This window comes from Aegilops tauschii, chromosome 7 (genome assembly GCF_002575655.3).
Source record: "Aegilops tauschii subsp. strangulata cultivar AL8/78 chromosome 7, Aet v6.0, whole genome shotgun sequence".
NCBI lineage: Eukaryota > Viridiplantae > Streptophyta > Magnoliopsida > Poales > Poaceae > Aegilops > Aegilops tauschii.
In genome coordinates this window covers 603,140,155-603,152,627 of record NC_053041.3, presented here as the reverse complement: position 1 = coordinate 603,152,627, position 12,473 = coordinate 603,140,155, and the positions used below count along the sequence as shown (strand labels likewise).

At 44.1% G+C, this 12,473-nt stretch overlaps 1 long non-coding RNA gene across 1 annotated transcript; it reads right to left on the bottom strand.

Moving 5' to 3' along the window:
• Nucleotides 1-3,730: 3,730 nt before the first annotated feature.
• LOC141026465 (uncharacterized) lies at nt 3,731-4,923 on the bottom strand. Its single transcript, XR_012188656.1, has 2 exons — nt 4,317-4,923; nt 3,731-4,161 (listed from the first exon to the last, which is right to left on the bottom strand). It is a non-coding gene; the product is annotated as an uncharacterized lncRNA (long non-coding RNA).
• Nucleotides 4,924-12,473: the final 7,550 nt, after the last annotated feature.

Sequence of the window (12,473 nt, the reverse complement as noted above, 5' to 3'; positions counted from 1 at the left end):
GTGCTCCGAAGGCACCAAGGCAACATGTAGGAGAAATTGTATATATACCTTTTTGTATATAGACACACACACACACACACACACACACACACACACACACACACACACACATAAACATTATTCTGATCACAGGATCAGAATAATATTCTGATCACAACCTGAACTGCCTGACTAACGCGCCTGAACTTCCCTCTATACAAACCCGACCTTCGGGCTATCTTCGCAATCGTGTCTTCCCCCGCGAATTATTCTTGTTAGTCATGTTCTATATGATGTTAGTGTAATTTAGAGACGTTTTTAGCAACTAAATACCGGTTTTAAATAGGAATCTCGCCCGTTGGCGGATTTTGCTCTCGGGTCGTGATGAAATTGCGTTTTTTGCAATTTTACTGCCTGAGTTGTTCGACCTGAACTTCCCCCTGTGCTTGGTTGAACTTCTGCCAACATTGCCCAAATGGGGCTTGCGATATACCGTTGTAAAGCAATGGACATCAGAATCATGACCCAAGTTAAATTTTTCGCAAAATGTAAGCGGTGTAAGACCAGTTTTGAAAACCGTTTTTTTCATACAAAAAACATGAATCACATTTTTTATCGCATTTCTAAACCGTTTATCGGAATGAGGCAAATAATACGGCGTTCGAAAGGTGCTGCAAAACCGCTCCTTCGACATGTTGAAAGTTTTCTCTAATTCCCTACGATTAAAGAGTAATTTGGAAAATCGTTAAATTTCGCAAACCGAACAGTCGAGTACGTATTTTCGATGTCATTTCTAAATGGATAATCCAATTGAGGCAAGTGATATGGCGTTGGAAAGCTTATGAAAATGCGCTACTTATTCATGTAGAAGTTTTTTTCTAATATTGAACGGTTTAAGAGTAATTTAGAAAACGGTACAATTTCCACCGAGTTCGTATTCTCGATCTATTTTTTAACCATATGTCCGAATGCAGCAAATGATATGGCGTTGGAAAGCTTGAGGAAATGCGAAACTTTTTGGTATATATTGTTTCTCCCAATTCCTTGCTGTTTTAAGTCAATTTTGAAAATGGCTAAAAACGTATTTTCACCGTAATTTCTACAAACTTTATCGGAATGGGGCAAATGATATACCGTTGAAAAGCTAAGAAAATGAGAAACTTTTTCATGTTGGTGGTTTTCTGTGATTCCTAGCCGTTTTCATGTAATTTCGAAAATGGCGAGACCATTCGTTCTACCTTTATTGCGAGACAGATTCTTCGAACATGCACCACGTGAAGAACCTGAACTTCTCGGCATGTCTACTTGAACTTCACTATGTTTTTCACGTGCTTTTTTTGCTCGCAGATCTCCATCCACTGCTCGTAGCTCTCCATCCACTCACCGGAATTGAGCAAGTGATATACCGATGGATAGCTGCTGTAAACACACAACTTTCCCGTGTTGATTGTTTTTTCATACTCGCGACAATTTTAGAAGTTTTTCATAAAAATTTCATTCACTATAGTACTCGAACTTCGTGCTGTTTTCCCGTTGAACTTCTGTGACGTATTTTCGTTTGTAATTTTCTCATCCATTTCGTCAGTGTTACACAAATGATATTCTTTTTGTACAAACCTCTCTCACAATATTTTTTTTAACTTTCTCCGACCGAGGACTTGAATTTACACAAATGATATTCCTGTCGTTTTAAAGTAAATTAGAGAAATGACGAGATCATGATTTCTGCCTTCATTGCGAATGGAAACGCACTGCGTGAAGTAGTTGAACTTCTCGAGGCATGTTTGTTTGAACCTCACTCTGTTTTTGACGTGTTTTTTTTGCACTGCGTGAAGTAGTTGAATTTGTCTGGCATGTTTATTTGAACTTCACTCAGTTTCACTTTATTGTATTTTTCTTATATGAAATACACACCATATAGTATTGAACTTCCGGTTGTTATCACTTTAAATTTGCTCTGGTTTGAGAGAATTTTTTAAAACACAAAAAAACAACATGTTTTTTTATGTATTTTGGACATCTAAATACACGGTGAACCTCTCTCAGCAGAGTTTTTTGAACTTTTCCTCGTCGAGCACTTGAACTTCTAACAACCATTTTTTCGTTTATGAGTTGTTTTTAAAAGTGCAAAAAATGGCATTGTGTTTTTTATTTTTTGAACAGGTAAATCCTATGTTTTAATAAACTCCGAACTTCTTTGTTATTTCAATTTGAACTTCACCTTTCTATATTTTTGAGTAAAGAATTGTATTGGATTTTTACATGGAAAAAAATCGAACATGGAAATACAAGGTGAACCTCTCTCGTAAGAATTTTTGAACTTCTCCGGACAAAGCACTTGAACTTATTTTAACAAACCTTTTAAGCTTTTATTTTTCTATACTTTTTATTCTCACCTAAAATGCATTCCTTGCAGTACTTGAACTTCTCTATTATTTTAATTTGAACTTCTTAGTTTTTTCTTTAGTAACGAGAAAAATCGAGTTTTTTGAACTTCTCTGTTTTAAAATGTTGAACTTCTTGGTTTTATTTTTTAATAATGTGAAAACCCGATTTTTTTATAAACATCGAACTTCACCACTTTTAAAATTTGAACTTCTTAGTTTTCTTCGTTAGTAACGGGAAAAATGCTTTTTGTATATAAACAATGATACCGCGCCGTTATTTTAATTTGAACTTCTAGTTTTTATAGAATGGGGAAAATCAGTTTTTATACAATCTTTTTAAAATGCTCCTCTTTATAATTTGAACTTCTCTGATTTTTTTACAAACGGGGAAAATCCGTTATAAAGATTATTTGAACTACTTTTTTTTTGAACTTCTTGCTCAAATTTTTTGAACTTCAAATTGTCTTTCAGATATAAAAAACTTCTTTTTTTTAACGTTGACCTGCTTCGGTTTTTAAATTTGAACTTCTTATAGAATTTTGTCATGATATTTTATGAATTATTTGCTTTTCGATGAAATGGCCTAGGCGGTCGCTTTTTTCATTTCATCATTTTTCTTCTGTACGTGGTACACGTGAACTTCGAAATTTCTGAAACATGAACTTCGCATACTAAAAATCAAGAAAATTACACACAACAAAGCACATACACTTCGCGTGCTACATGCACAACCAACACATTAGCAAGCATTGTAGCATCAAAATCAGTTTTTTCACAAGGATAAGGCTGATTTTTTTTCTCCTGTGTATACACACCACAATCATGAACTTCCCTATGCATAAACAAATACACTTTTTTGATTGAGCAGATACACAAACAGCTTGTGTGCATTGCTAGTGGGAGAGGGCGGCTCGAGGCATAGACTGTGGCGCTGGGGGCGGGGGGGGGGGGGGGGGGCAGAGTCCAAGGAGGCAGGAGCGTAGAGGAAGAGTGGCAGCAGTAGCATGAAGGAAGAGAGCTTCGGTTCCGGAGGAAGAAGCCAGCGGCACGATGAAGTTCAGATTTGCCTTGGGAAGAAAGTCAACGACAACTACGGGGTGAGGGAACCGGCGACACGGCTAGAACGCGGGCATCGGGAGAACGAGGTGAGGGAGGTCGAGCGGTGCAGCAGGGTGGGTGGGTCGTGCATCCTTGAAGTTTCCATCCCCTGTTCTTTATGCAAAAAATTGGAGAGAATTGCAGAATACAAAATAGAAACAACCAAAGATAGATGGAAGTGGACATAAACATGTGACGGACACATAAGCTACACCTCTTAGTTAGCTTGGCTACAATTACTTTTTCACTTCCGATATGAACGTCCAAGGGAAAGTAGCAATCAAAATATATTATTCCTTTATGCTGCATCAACAAGTCAATTAGAGAGAGACAAGAGAGCATGTTTTGCTCGGAAAAGGGAACAACGGAAGAGACTAGCAGCTGTTGCGATAGAACTGGCCAGCATCCATCATGGCGAACATGTGTGATGCATCACGCTGGACACACACGCACGCAGCACACCAAACTAGAACACACACGCACCAGCCATGTCTACTGCACAAAACGGTTCTGAAGGTTGAACCTGGTCTAAAGACATAGCAGAACTTTAGAGAAACGCTTCTAAAATCTGAATTTGGCATGTAGCCGTAGTAAACTTCCTGGTCATCTGCACTAGTGCTAGCATTTGCACATCTCTAAAGCCGTAGAACATCTGTGAAGTCTGAACCGAAGAGAGAGGTTGGCCTTCCTGCTGCATCTGCACAAAATTTGAAACACATGGTAGAGAGGAGTCAGAGAATGAACGATAGTGGGCGGCTATTTGGAGGGTCGGATATGAGGAAGAAGGCATAGGCGCTGTGTAGTTCAGATCCTCTGCGTGGGGAAGAAATCCATTGGTAGGAGGAGCAGTACAGGAGGATCCTGGCCATGTCCCTGCCTCCATCCCGTCTCCCTCGCGAGGTGTGGAGGCTGGCGCCACGAATGGATAGAAGAAGGGGGTAGGAGGTCGCCGCCGCTGGTAGATGCAAGGGGACGGAGGCCACCGCCGCCGCGATGCAAGCAAGGGGAGGAAGGCCGGCGACGCGGTGGCCCGGTTCAAGCGTGGGGGCGGCGCGGGGCGCGGATCCAGGCGAGGGCGTGGCGGCTCCGTGGGCCGGCGGCAGGAGGTGCGTCGGGGACGGCGCCGGCGGTCAGGGGCCGGGGTGACCGGCGGCGGGAGGTGCGGGCGTCGGTTGGGGTGGGGGCGGGGACGGCGCTGGATCGGGACGGGGAGGTTGGGGATCGGGAAGGGAGTGGTGGGTGCGGGCGTGCCTTTTTTTTTCCTCTGCCAGTTCGGGAGGACCTCCGCGCGCCAGTTATAGGGCTAGCCGTGATTTAAATAGTTATTTTAATCTTTGAATTAAAATAATGTCACTCTATATATATATATGATCGGTTCTATGAGAAATTCTAGTTTTTATATGCATAACATGTACAATATATAGTATCGTAAAATACCAGCAAACAAAAAATAATTAAATGGAAAACACAAAATTAAAGGAAAAAGAATCATGAAACCAAAACCCCCCAAACAATGTAGTACCGGTTGGTGTTACCAACCGGTACTAAAGGGCTCCCGTCCCCGGCGCTGGCTCGTGCCACGTGGTGGCCCTTTAGCGGCGGTTCGTGCAGAACCGGTACTAAATTGGGGAGGGGGGACCTTTAGTCTCCACCCTTTAGTGCCGGTTGCAGAACCGGCACTAAAGGCCCTTACGAACCGGTGCTATAGCCCGGTTCTGCACTAGTGGTTGGGACTTCTCCACATGACTTAAATATGGAGAAAACTTGGAGGCGTTGCATGTCGTTCCCACGCCATTACTTAGTTTGGAATCATCGAAAAAACGGTACCACGGCACCGTCTACCATGGCAACGTTTTCTAAGATCAAATATATTTAGAGTTGGGTTAGAATGCTAGAATAAGGAAACAAGTAGCATTAGTTAAAATACATCCACGATAATTATGTGTAGCACTTCATTAAGATACCTAAGCAAAGTTTTGAAGTACGATAAGACGACAGAACGACATGTCTAGCTGATCGAGTAGTTTACAGAACTACAACAACATAGCTAGCTGTGGCTATCCTATTACATCAATAATAAGGATCATTAATGTATTTCTTCGTTGGATACACAAGAGACACCGGTACGTCAGCATCGCGACCCTGCTGATTAAGGCGAGCTTTTATCTCCTCCGAGCTAGTAGGTGCGCCACCGTTGAAAACACCGGCATGGTCGATGACATCCTTGTTCAGGATGGTACCAAACTTGAGCTGGATGCGTCTGAACTCATCTCTACTATCTCCCGGGCTAATTTCCTCCATTTTCTTCCCCCATGCGATGATGTTAGAGTTCTTTTTAAGGCATTCTCCCTGCCGTATGTACTCCTCCATGTGGTGGACGACGTAGTATAGCCATCTGAATTAGTGTTTTCTGGCTGCTGCATACAACAAAATTCAGTTTTATGGCTGAAGCGTACCGATTTAAATTTTTCGAACTTGCGATATCCGTCTCTGATCACTCCTCCCTGACTAGTATAATAGACGAGCGCTTCGTTGAGAACATTCTTGATGCCTATGTAGTCTTTCTTCACTTTCGTCGTCGAATCCAAGAAATAAGTTTCGGCGAACATCGGGGTAATAACGACGAGGACACAATGTTCTCTGCATAAAAAGTAGATAAAAACCAATTATTCTCCAGTATATAATGTTTTGACGTGGAAGCAGAACGAGATTGTATGAAAGAATAGTGTGTAACGAATACCAATGACTTGCTTCAGATAGTAGGGCACTAGAAGGAAGTCTTTTTCCATGTTGGCAAGCATGAGGTCTTTCAGGTAGTTCCTCATAGGTTGATGGCGATCACGGAGATTGACGTTGGTCTCGTGTATGAGGTTGGGGTCCCATACCGTGACAACCTTGTTGAGCTCACATTTGGCAACGTAGGTGCTATTGATTTCCCATAGGCATATTAAGGAAGGACTAAGCCTGTATAGGTGGAATAGGTTGAAGATATCTTCGAATGGCACATAGAACTTGTCCGTGGGGAGAATGTCGCACAAACCAATATTAGGTTGCACCATCACTGTGAAAACGGGGCGATGTCCACCTGCATGAGAAAATCCATACTTCTCCCTACAGAGAATGTGTCATGCAGAACCCTCAATTCTGTGTGCAGAAGATCGCTGAGCTCCTTCGTAAGGATGGGTTCACCCGGGGAATGGTAAGTCCGTCATGCAACACGATAAACTACTTCTTTATTATTATGAACCTACTGGCTGGCGGAGGCAGTGCCCTTCTTACCATTTCCTGGTTGCCTCCTCTTCTTGCGTGACATGTTAGGCTGGCTGGCTGCACCGCCCATCAGTGCATTTTCTAGCATCGCATTGAGTGTGTTTGGACTAAGCAAGGCTCCCCTGGATGGTGGCACTTGTGTGTCTGGTGGTGTGAAGTCCTTGTTGGGATTTGGACGTGTCCTAGCCGAATTTGATTCTTGGGCCACATCATTGGCCAACATACGCACTGTCCAAGGGTAAGCTGGCAATCCGCATCCAGAGGTTGTATCAGAGGAGCAATATCATTGTAACCATTTAAGACAACAAACAACTCAACTTTGAAGACCCCCTCAGGCATCTGCACTCCGTGCGTGATTGTATCTTCAGGGCGAATGATCGAGCCAATTGCAACTTTAATCAGCTCACCATTCGCATGGGCTAAGAGACTGCATGGAGTGTCTTCCGTCAGAGCATCAAGAGCAAATATTATCGATGGGTTGCCAATGAAAGAGACAGAAGGGCTGCTATCCTTGGGCGATGCTTCGATGACAATGTTTCCTAGTTCATTGTTTTTGATCCATTGCTTGACGCTCTAGATTATTGAAGGCAACATGACTTGCGCATGGGCTTGGTTTTGCGTGTTGATGCGTGCTTCAATGTCGGCAGTTGCTGCGTTTGTGGTGGCGGCTGTGGCCGCAATTATTTTCTGTTTGATGGTCTGCTTGTTGGCTCTCCTTCTCTGCCGTTGCTGCTCAGGGTCTTCGACATAATGATGCTCCCATTTGGCTCCGCATCCGGCGCTGTTCACACGGCCACCCACCAGCGGATGCAACGGGTCCTTGCCGAGGGTCACATTGATCGACCGGTTAAGAGGAGTGTTCCACCTGGCCGTGGACCCTTGAGAGCTCCGAGGTTCCGCATGCTGCCTTGCCAGTTTTTCTTCAAGTCTTCTAGTTTGGTGATCGGTGAAAAATTCCCTTGACTTATAATCATAATGGTACCAGCCCCTGACATAGTTATATTCAAGGGGGTCTTTGAATTGCTCAAAGTGGTTTGGGATGCCCTTTGCCGCAAGTATAGCGTCCTGCTTGTCGCACATAGGCTTCTTCCCGACAAAACCACGGCTTCCGAGGGTGTGGTTACTTAATGTCTTTGAGTGCATGTCCTTCCCCATGTCGACTGGCACACGTCTTTGAAATGGGATGAGCGGCTGCAGATGAAGTCACACGTCCAGGGGATCCTCAACCTAACAGCTCTCGACCAAAAATTGGTATGTGCAACTCCAAGGTCCAATTTTTACTAGGTGCATCTACATTTATTATTCATGATGCTATCTTTTGCAGGCGAGAGAACATCAAAAGGCCACGTAAACATCATGGAGCAATGGGCACATGGCCGTAAGGGAAAGGAGGGCCAACAGTTGTGTAGCGAGTCGGGCAAGGACATGTTTTACACGTACAAAGTTATGTAGCAGCAGGCGCACAGGGAGGAGGCTAATCCTATGCCAGAGCCACCTGATCTGGAGTTGCTCGTGAGAGCAGGAGGGGCAAGATGAGTGGCTGCCACCTCATATGCAATGGCGCGATCTCCGCCTCCTCATATCCCATCACTGGTAGAAAAAAAGCCTTTAATCCCGGTTCGCAAAGGCCTTTAGTCCCGGCTGTGCAACCGGGACTAAATATGCGCGACTAAAGACCCCCCCTTTAGTCGCGCCTCTTACGAACCGCGACTAAAGGCTTTAGTCCCGGTTCTTGTGGCTGACCGGGACTAAAGGCCCGTCCTTTAGTCCCGGTTCTCGTGGCTGACCGGGACTAAAGGCCTCCTCCGCAGTTTAAACCTGGTTTTTTTGCGATTTTTTTTTATTTACAAATTTCTGAATTATTTTAACCTCTAATCTCTAATCACCACCCCTCATCACTGCTCAATTTATCCTCTAATCTCTAATCACCCCTCATCATTTCAAATAATCTAACTTCCCGGACGGTCACCCATCCTCTCACTACTCCAGCCTGAGCACGCTTAACTTCCGGGTTCTATTCTCCCTCGTTTCCAAGTCTGCACTTGTTGTTTTCCTAATAATAGTAGGATGTCAATTCTATTAACCCTCAGGAATTTAGCTTGAGCATGAAGTGACACATTTCACTGTTTGAGTTTGAAACTATTGTTTTAAAAAACAATACTTATTTAGTAACACTAATATTTCTGGAATAATTAGTTTGACCAGATTTGACCAAAATTTTAAAAAATGAAATAATTATTTAGTAACACTAATATTCTAGAATAATTATTTTGACCATTGTTTGACCACAGTTTGACCACAATTTGAAATTGTTTGAATTTTTTTGCCTCTCCAGATCTTAAAAGCCCCGTATCTTTTTTTCTGTTAGGTTTTTGAGGATTCTAAAAATGTTTAACAAGGTTCCCCCGGTTAAATTCGGATGTAACTTTTCGAGTAGATGATTTTTCATATAAAAAACTTTTTCATCCGAGTTCGTATGCAAAAGTTATGCCCATTTTAAGAATTTCCAGAGAGATTTTGCAAATAAAGTCGAAATTCATATTTGTTAATTTTCCCAACAACTAGACCACATATCACATGGGAAACTTATTTTATTTTATTTTTTTGACATTTCCATCATTTTCTTTTGTTTTTTCTAAAACTGAAAAGGCGATCCACCAGGGAGGGGGGGGGGGTAGAGTTTGAAAATAAGGCCTCCTTTAGTCCCGCTTGGTCTGGCCAACCGCGACTAAAGGTTCGGGCCATTAGTCGCGGTTGGCCAGACCAACCTAACCTTTAGTCCCGGTTGGCCTGGCCAACCGCGACTAAAGGCCTTCGGGCCAGCCTGAGGACCTTTAGTCCCGGTTGGCCAGGCCAACCGGGACTAAAGCCCCTCCCGTCCGCCAGCGCGCGCTGGGCCCAGATAGTTGGTCGCGGGCCTCCTCCCGAACCGCGACTAAAGACCCCTTTAGTCGCGGTTCGATTATTTTGGGGACTAATGGGGGTGTATGGAAGCCTCTTTTTCTACTAGTGCATGCTATCTTAGATTTTTTTTTTGAGACAACCATGCTATCATAGATGTGGGCATAAAGCACAAGCTCAAGTCCGGACGGCCCAGTGACGTGAGATTTGACGGCTCCAGGTTTGTACCTTCCATATATACCCATGTCTTTACAACCTTACATTCATAAATAGAGAATGGCTAGTCAAAACTTTAGTTGGTGACCCAAAAAAAAACTTTAGTTGCTGGCACGCCATTTCCAATCGACGCCACCACTATTTTTTTTCAAATAGTATTGGCGTTGGCATATCTGATACGCCATCGCTATGACCTTAATGCCCACTTTCTATATTTTATCACGCCATAGATATTTGCTGAGATTTTTTTTTGCGTTGGCTACACTTTGGTATGGCCTAGCCTCTTAGGCCCACGCCAGCACTAGTCCATCTTCTATCTACCTCTTCCAGTAAAAAACCTAAGTCATTCCGATTCACCCCATCTTTTTCACTTCCCCTCTCGACCAGCGCCGCCGCTGCTACCTCCAGACCTCGCCGTTCGTCTCCGCTCATTGCCATTGGACAAGCGCGACCGCCGCCACCTCCGTGTTAGCTAGTGAGATATCCTGGCTGATTAGTTGTGCGGACGCCATGGAATCCGTGGATTTCTTTTATTTGTGTATAAGATTAGTTGTGTAGAATTAGATTTAGTAGTGTAGAATCCGATTATACTTACACGAAATTGATTTATTAGTGTAGAAACCGATCATATATTTAGGGTAGATTTTTTTAGTGTTGAATATGTTTTAGTGTAGAATGGGATGCTAGTCTTTTGTGTTGATTTTGTAGTGTAGAATCCGATTATACTTAGTTGAATTAGTGTAGAAACCGATTCTGAACGTATTGTGTCGTGGAATTGTCACGGCAGATGTCCTCGTGCAAGGACTTAGTCGTGGAGCCATCGCAGCTGGGAAGCTTAAAGGGGTTAAACGGGACAAGGGATACAAGGATTATACTGGTTCGGCCCCTTACGGTGAAGGTAAAAGCCTACGTCCAGTTGAGATGGTATTACTTAGGGTTTCGATGACCAGGAGCTAAACCGCTCTGCCTGGCTATCGATCTGATCTTACTTGTCCTCAACCGCCGCCGGGTCGTCCCCTTATATAGAGAGGCTGACGCCCCCCGGCTCTAAGAATCCCGGCCGGCATATAACAGTGCCCGGCTCGGACTCTCAACTATTCTTGCCTTACACTACAAGTCTTGCCACAACGGCAGTTTACCACTACGGGCCTTAATCCGGCTCTGGGCCTTAGATCTATAACTAAACCGCCATCCTTAACTTGGCCTTGGGCTTCTGGAACGAAGAACTGTCGCAACGTAACCCGGCCCATCACGTCGGGTTACATCAGTAGCTATATCCTCAACATTAGGCCCCAGATTGATTTGAACCTGTTCATGTCAATCTTCCATACCTTAAGAGGAAATCTTCCGGCTTTTGTTTACGCAGAAATTGTAACCCACCATGACATCATCTTCTAGATTCTTGGTAACCCGCCGTGACGTCATCCGCCATTAATGCACGTTCCGTCCAACGTACCTCAACGGATCCTTATCTTAATAACTGTCCCGAAAATCGAGGTGTTTCTGTGACAAGATAATCACGTCTTCAGCCTCCTCGTTTCTCGCGCCCTCTTACCAGCCGTCCCTTATAAGTAGGCCCGGCCCATAAGCTTTCGTTACCCTTCTCCTCCTTCGTCTTCCTCCTCTGACACTCCAGAGCCCGAGCTCCGCCGCCGCCGCCGCGCACCTCGTCTTCACCGACCAAGGCCGCTGCATCAACCTGTCCTGACCAGAAAACCTGTGGCGCACCTCTGCTGCTCATCAGCACCAGTAAGTCCTCGCAGTCCCATACCTTAGATCCGCATTAGGGCTCGCGAGTTTCTCTGTGTTCTTCGTAGTTCATCGCGATTTCTTCACAGTTCTTCCTACACGGTCCCCTTGGATCCAAGAACAATATAGAGCTCATGCGGTAGTGGTTTCGCACCCATTTTCAACATTAACACATCCCCTTTGCTTGCAAAAAGACCTCCTTAGAGCTCATGAATTCCTCTGTACCAGTTTTTAGGTCTAGAAATTTTTCCTTTCCGGACGATCGTTTGATCCAAAATAATTCCTGTAATCTGTGAAACCTGTTTGTGCAACACTTAGGCAAAAATTGCATCTCTTAGCCATGGCGGCTCATATCGCCGGCTTAAAAGAGGCCATGCTTTGTGAAATTTCCGGCTTACTCATAATAGAGTTAAGTAATTTAAATTGCTTATAATATCCACGGCGGCTTAAATAACCTGACATGATTAGTCATATATCATTAGGCCCCTTCTTAAACCGCCGTTCTGAATACTGAACCGAAATCTTTCTCCGGCTTAAATTTGAACCGGAAATCTGTCTTTTTCATAGGCTTCCATTTTCCACAATGCCGCCCAAGGCTCCCAAGGCACCCATTACGTGCAACTGGGTGAGATCCAGCGTTACTGAAAGCACCTTAAATGACTTTGTAAAAACGGGTTACCTCCCTAAGAAGGAGGTCATGTCCTACCGTGCGCCTGACCCGTCCGAAGAGAGACCTCAGCCAAAGGACGGAGAAGTTGTTATATTTGCTGACCACATGAGTCGGGGCTTTGCTCCTCCTGGCTCAAAATTCCTCAGAGATGTTCTGCACTTTTTCGATCTGCGACCTCAAGACATAGGACCCAACTCCGTGTC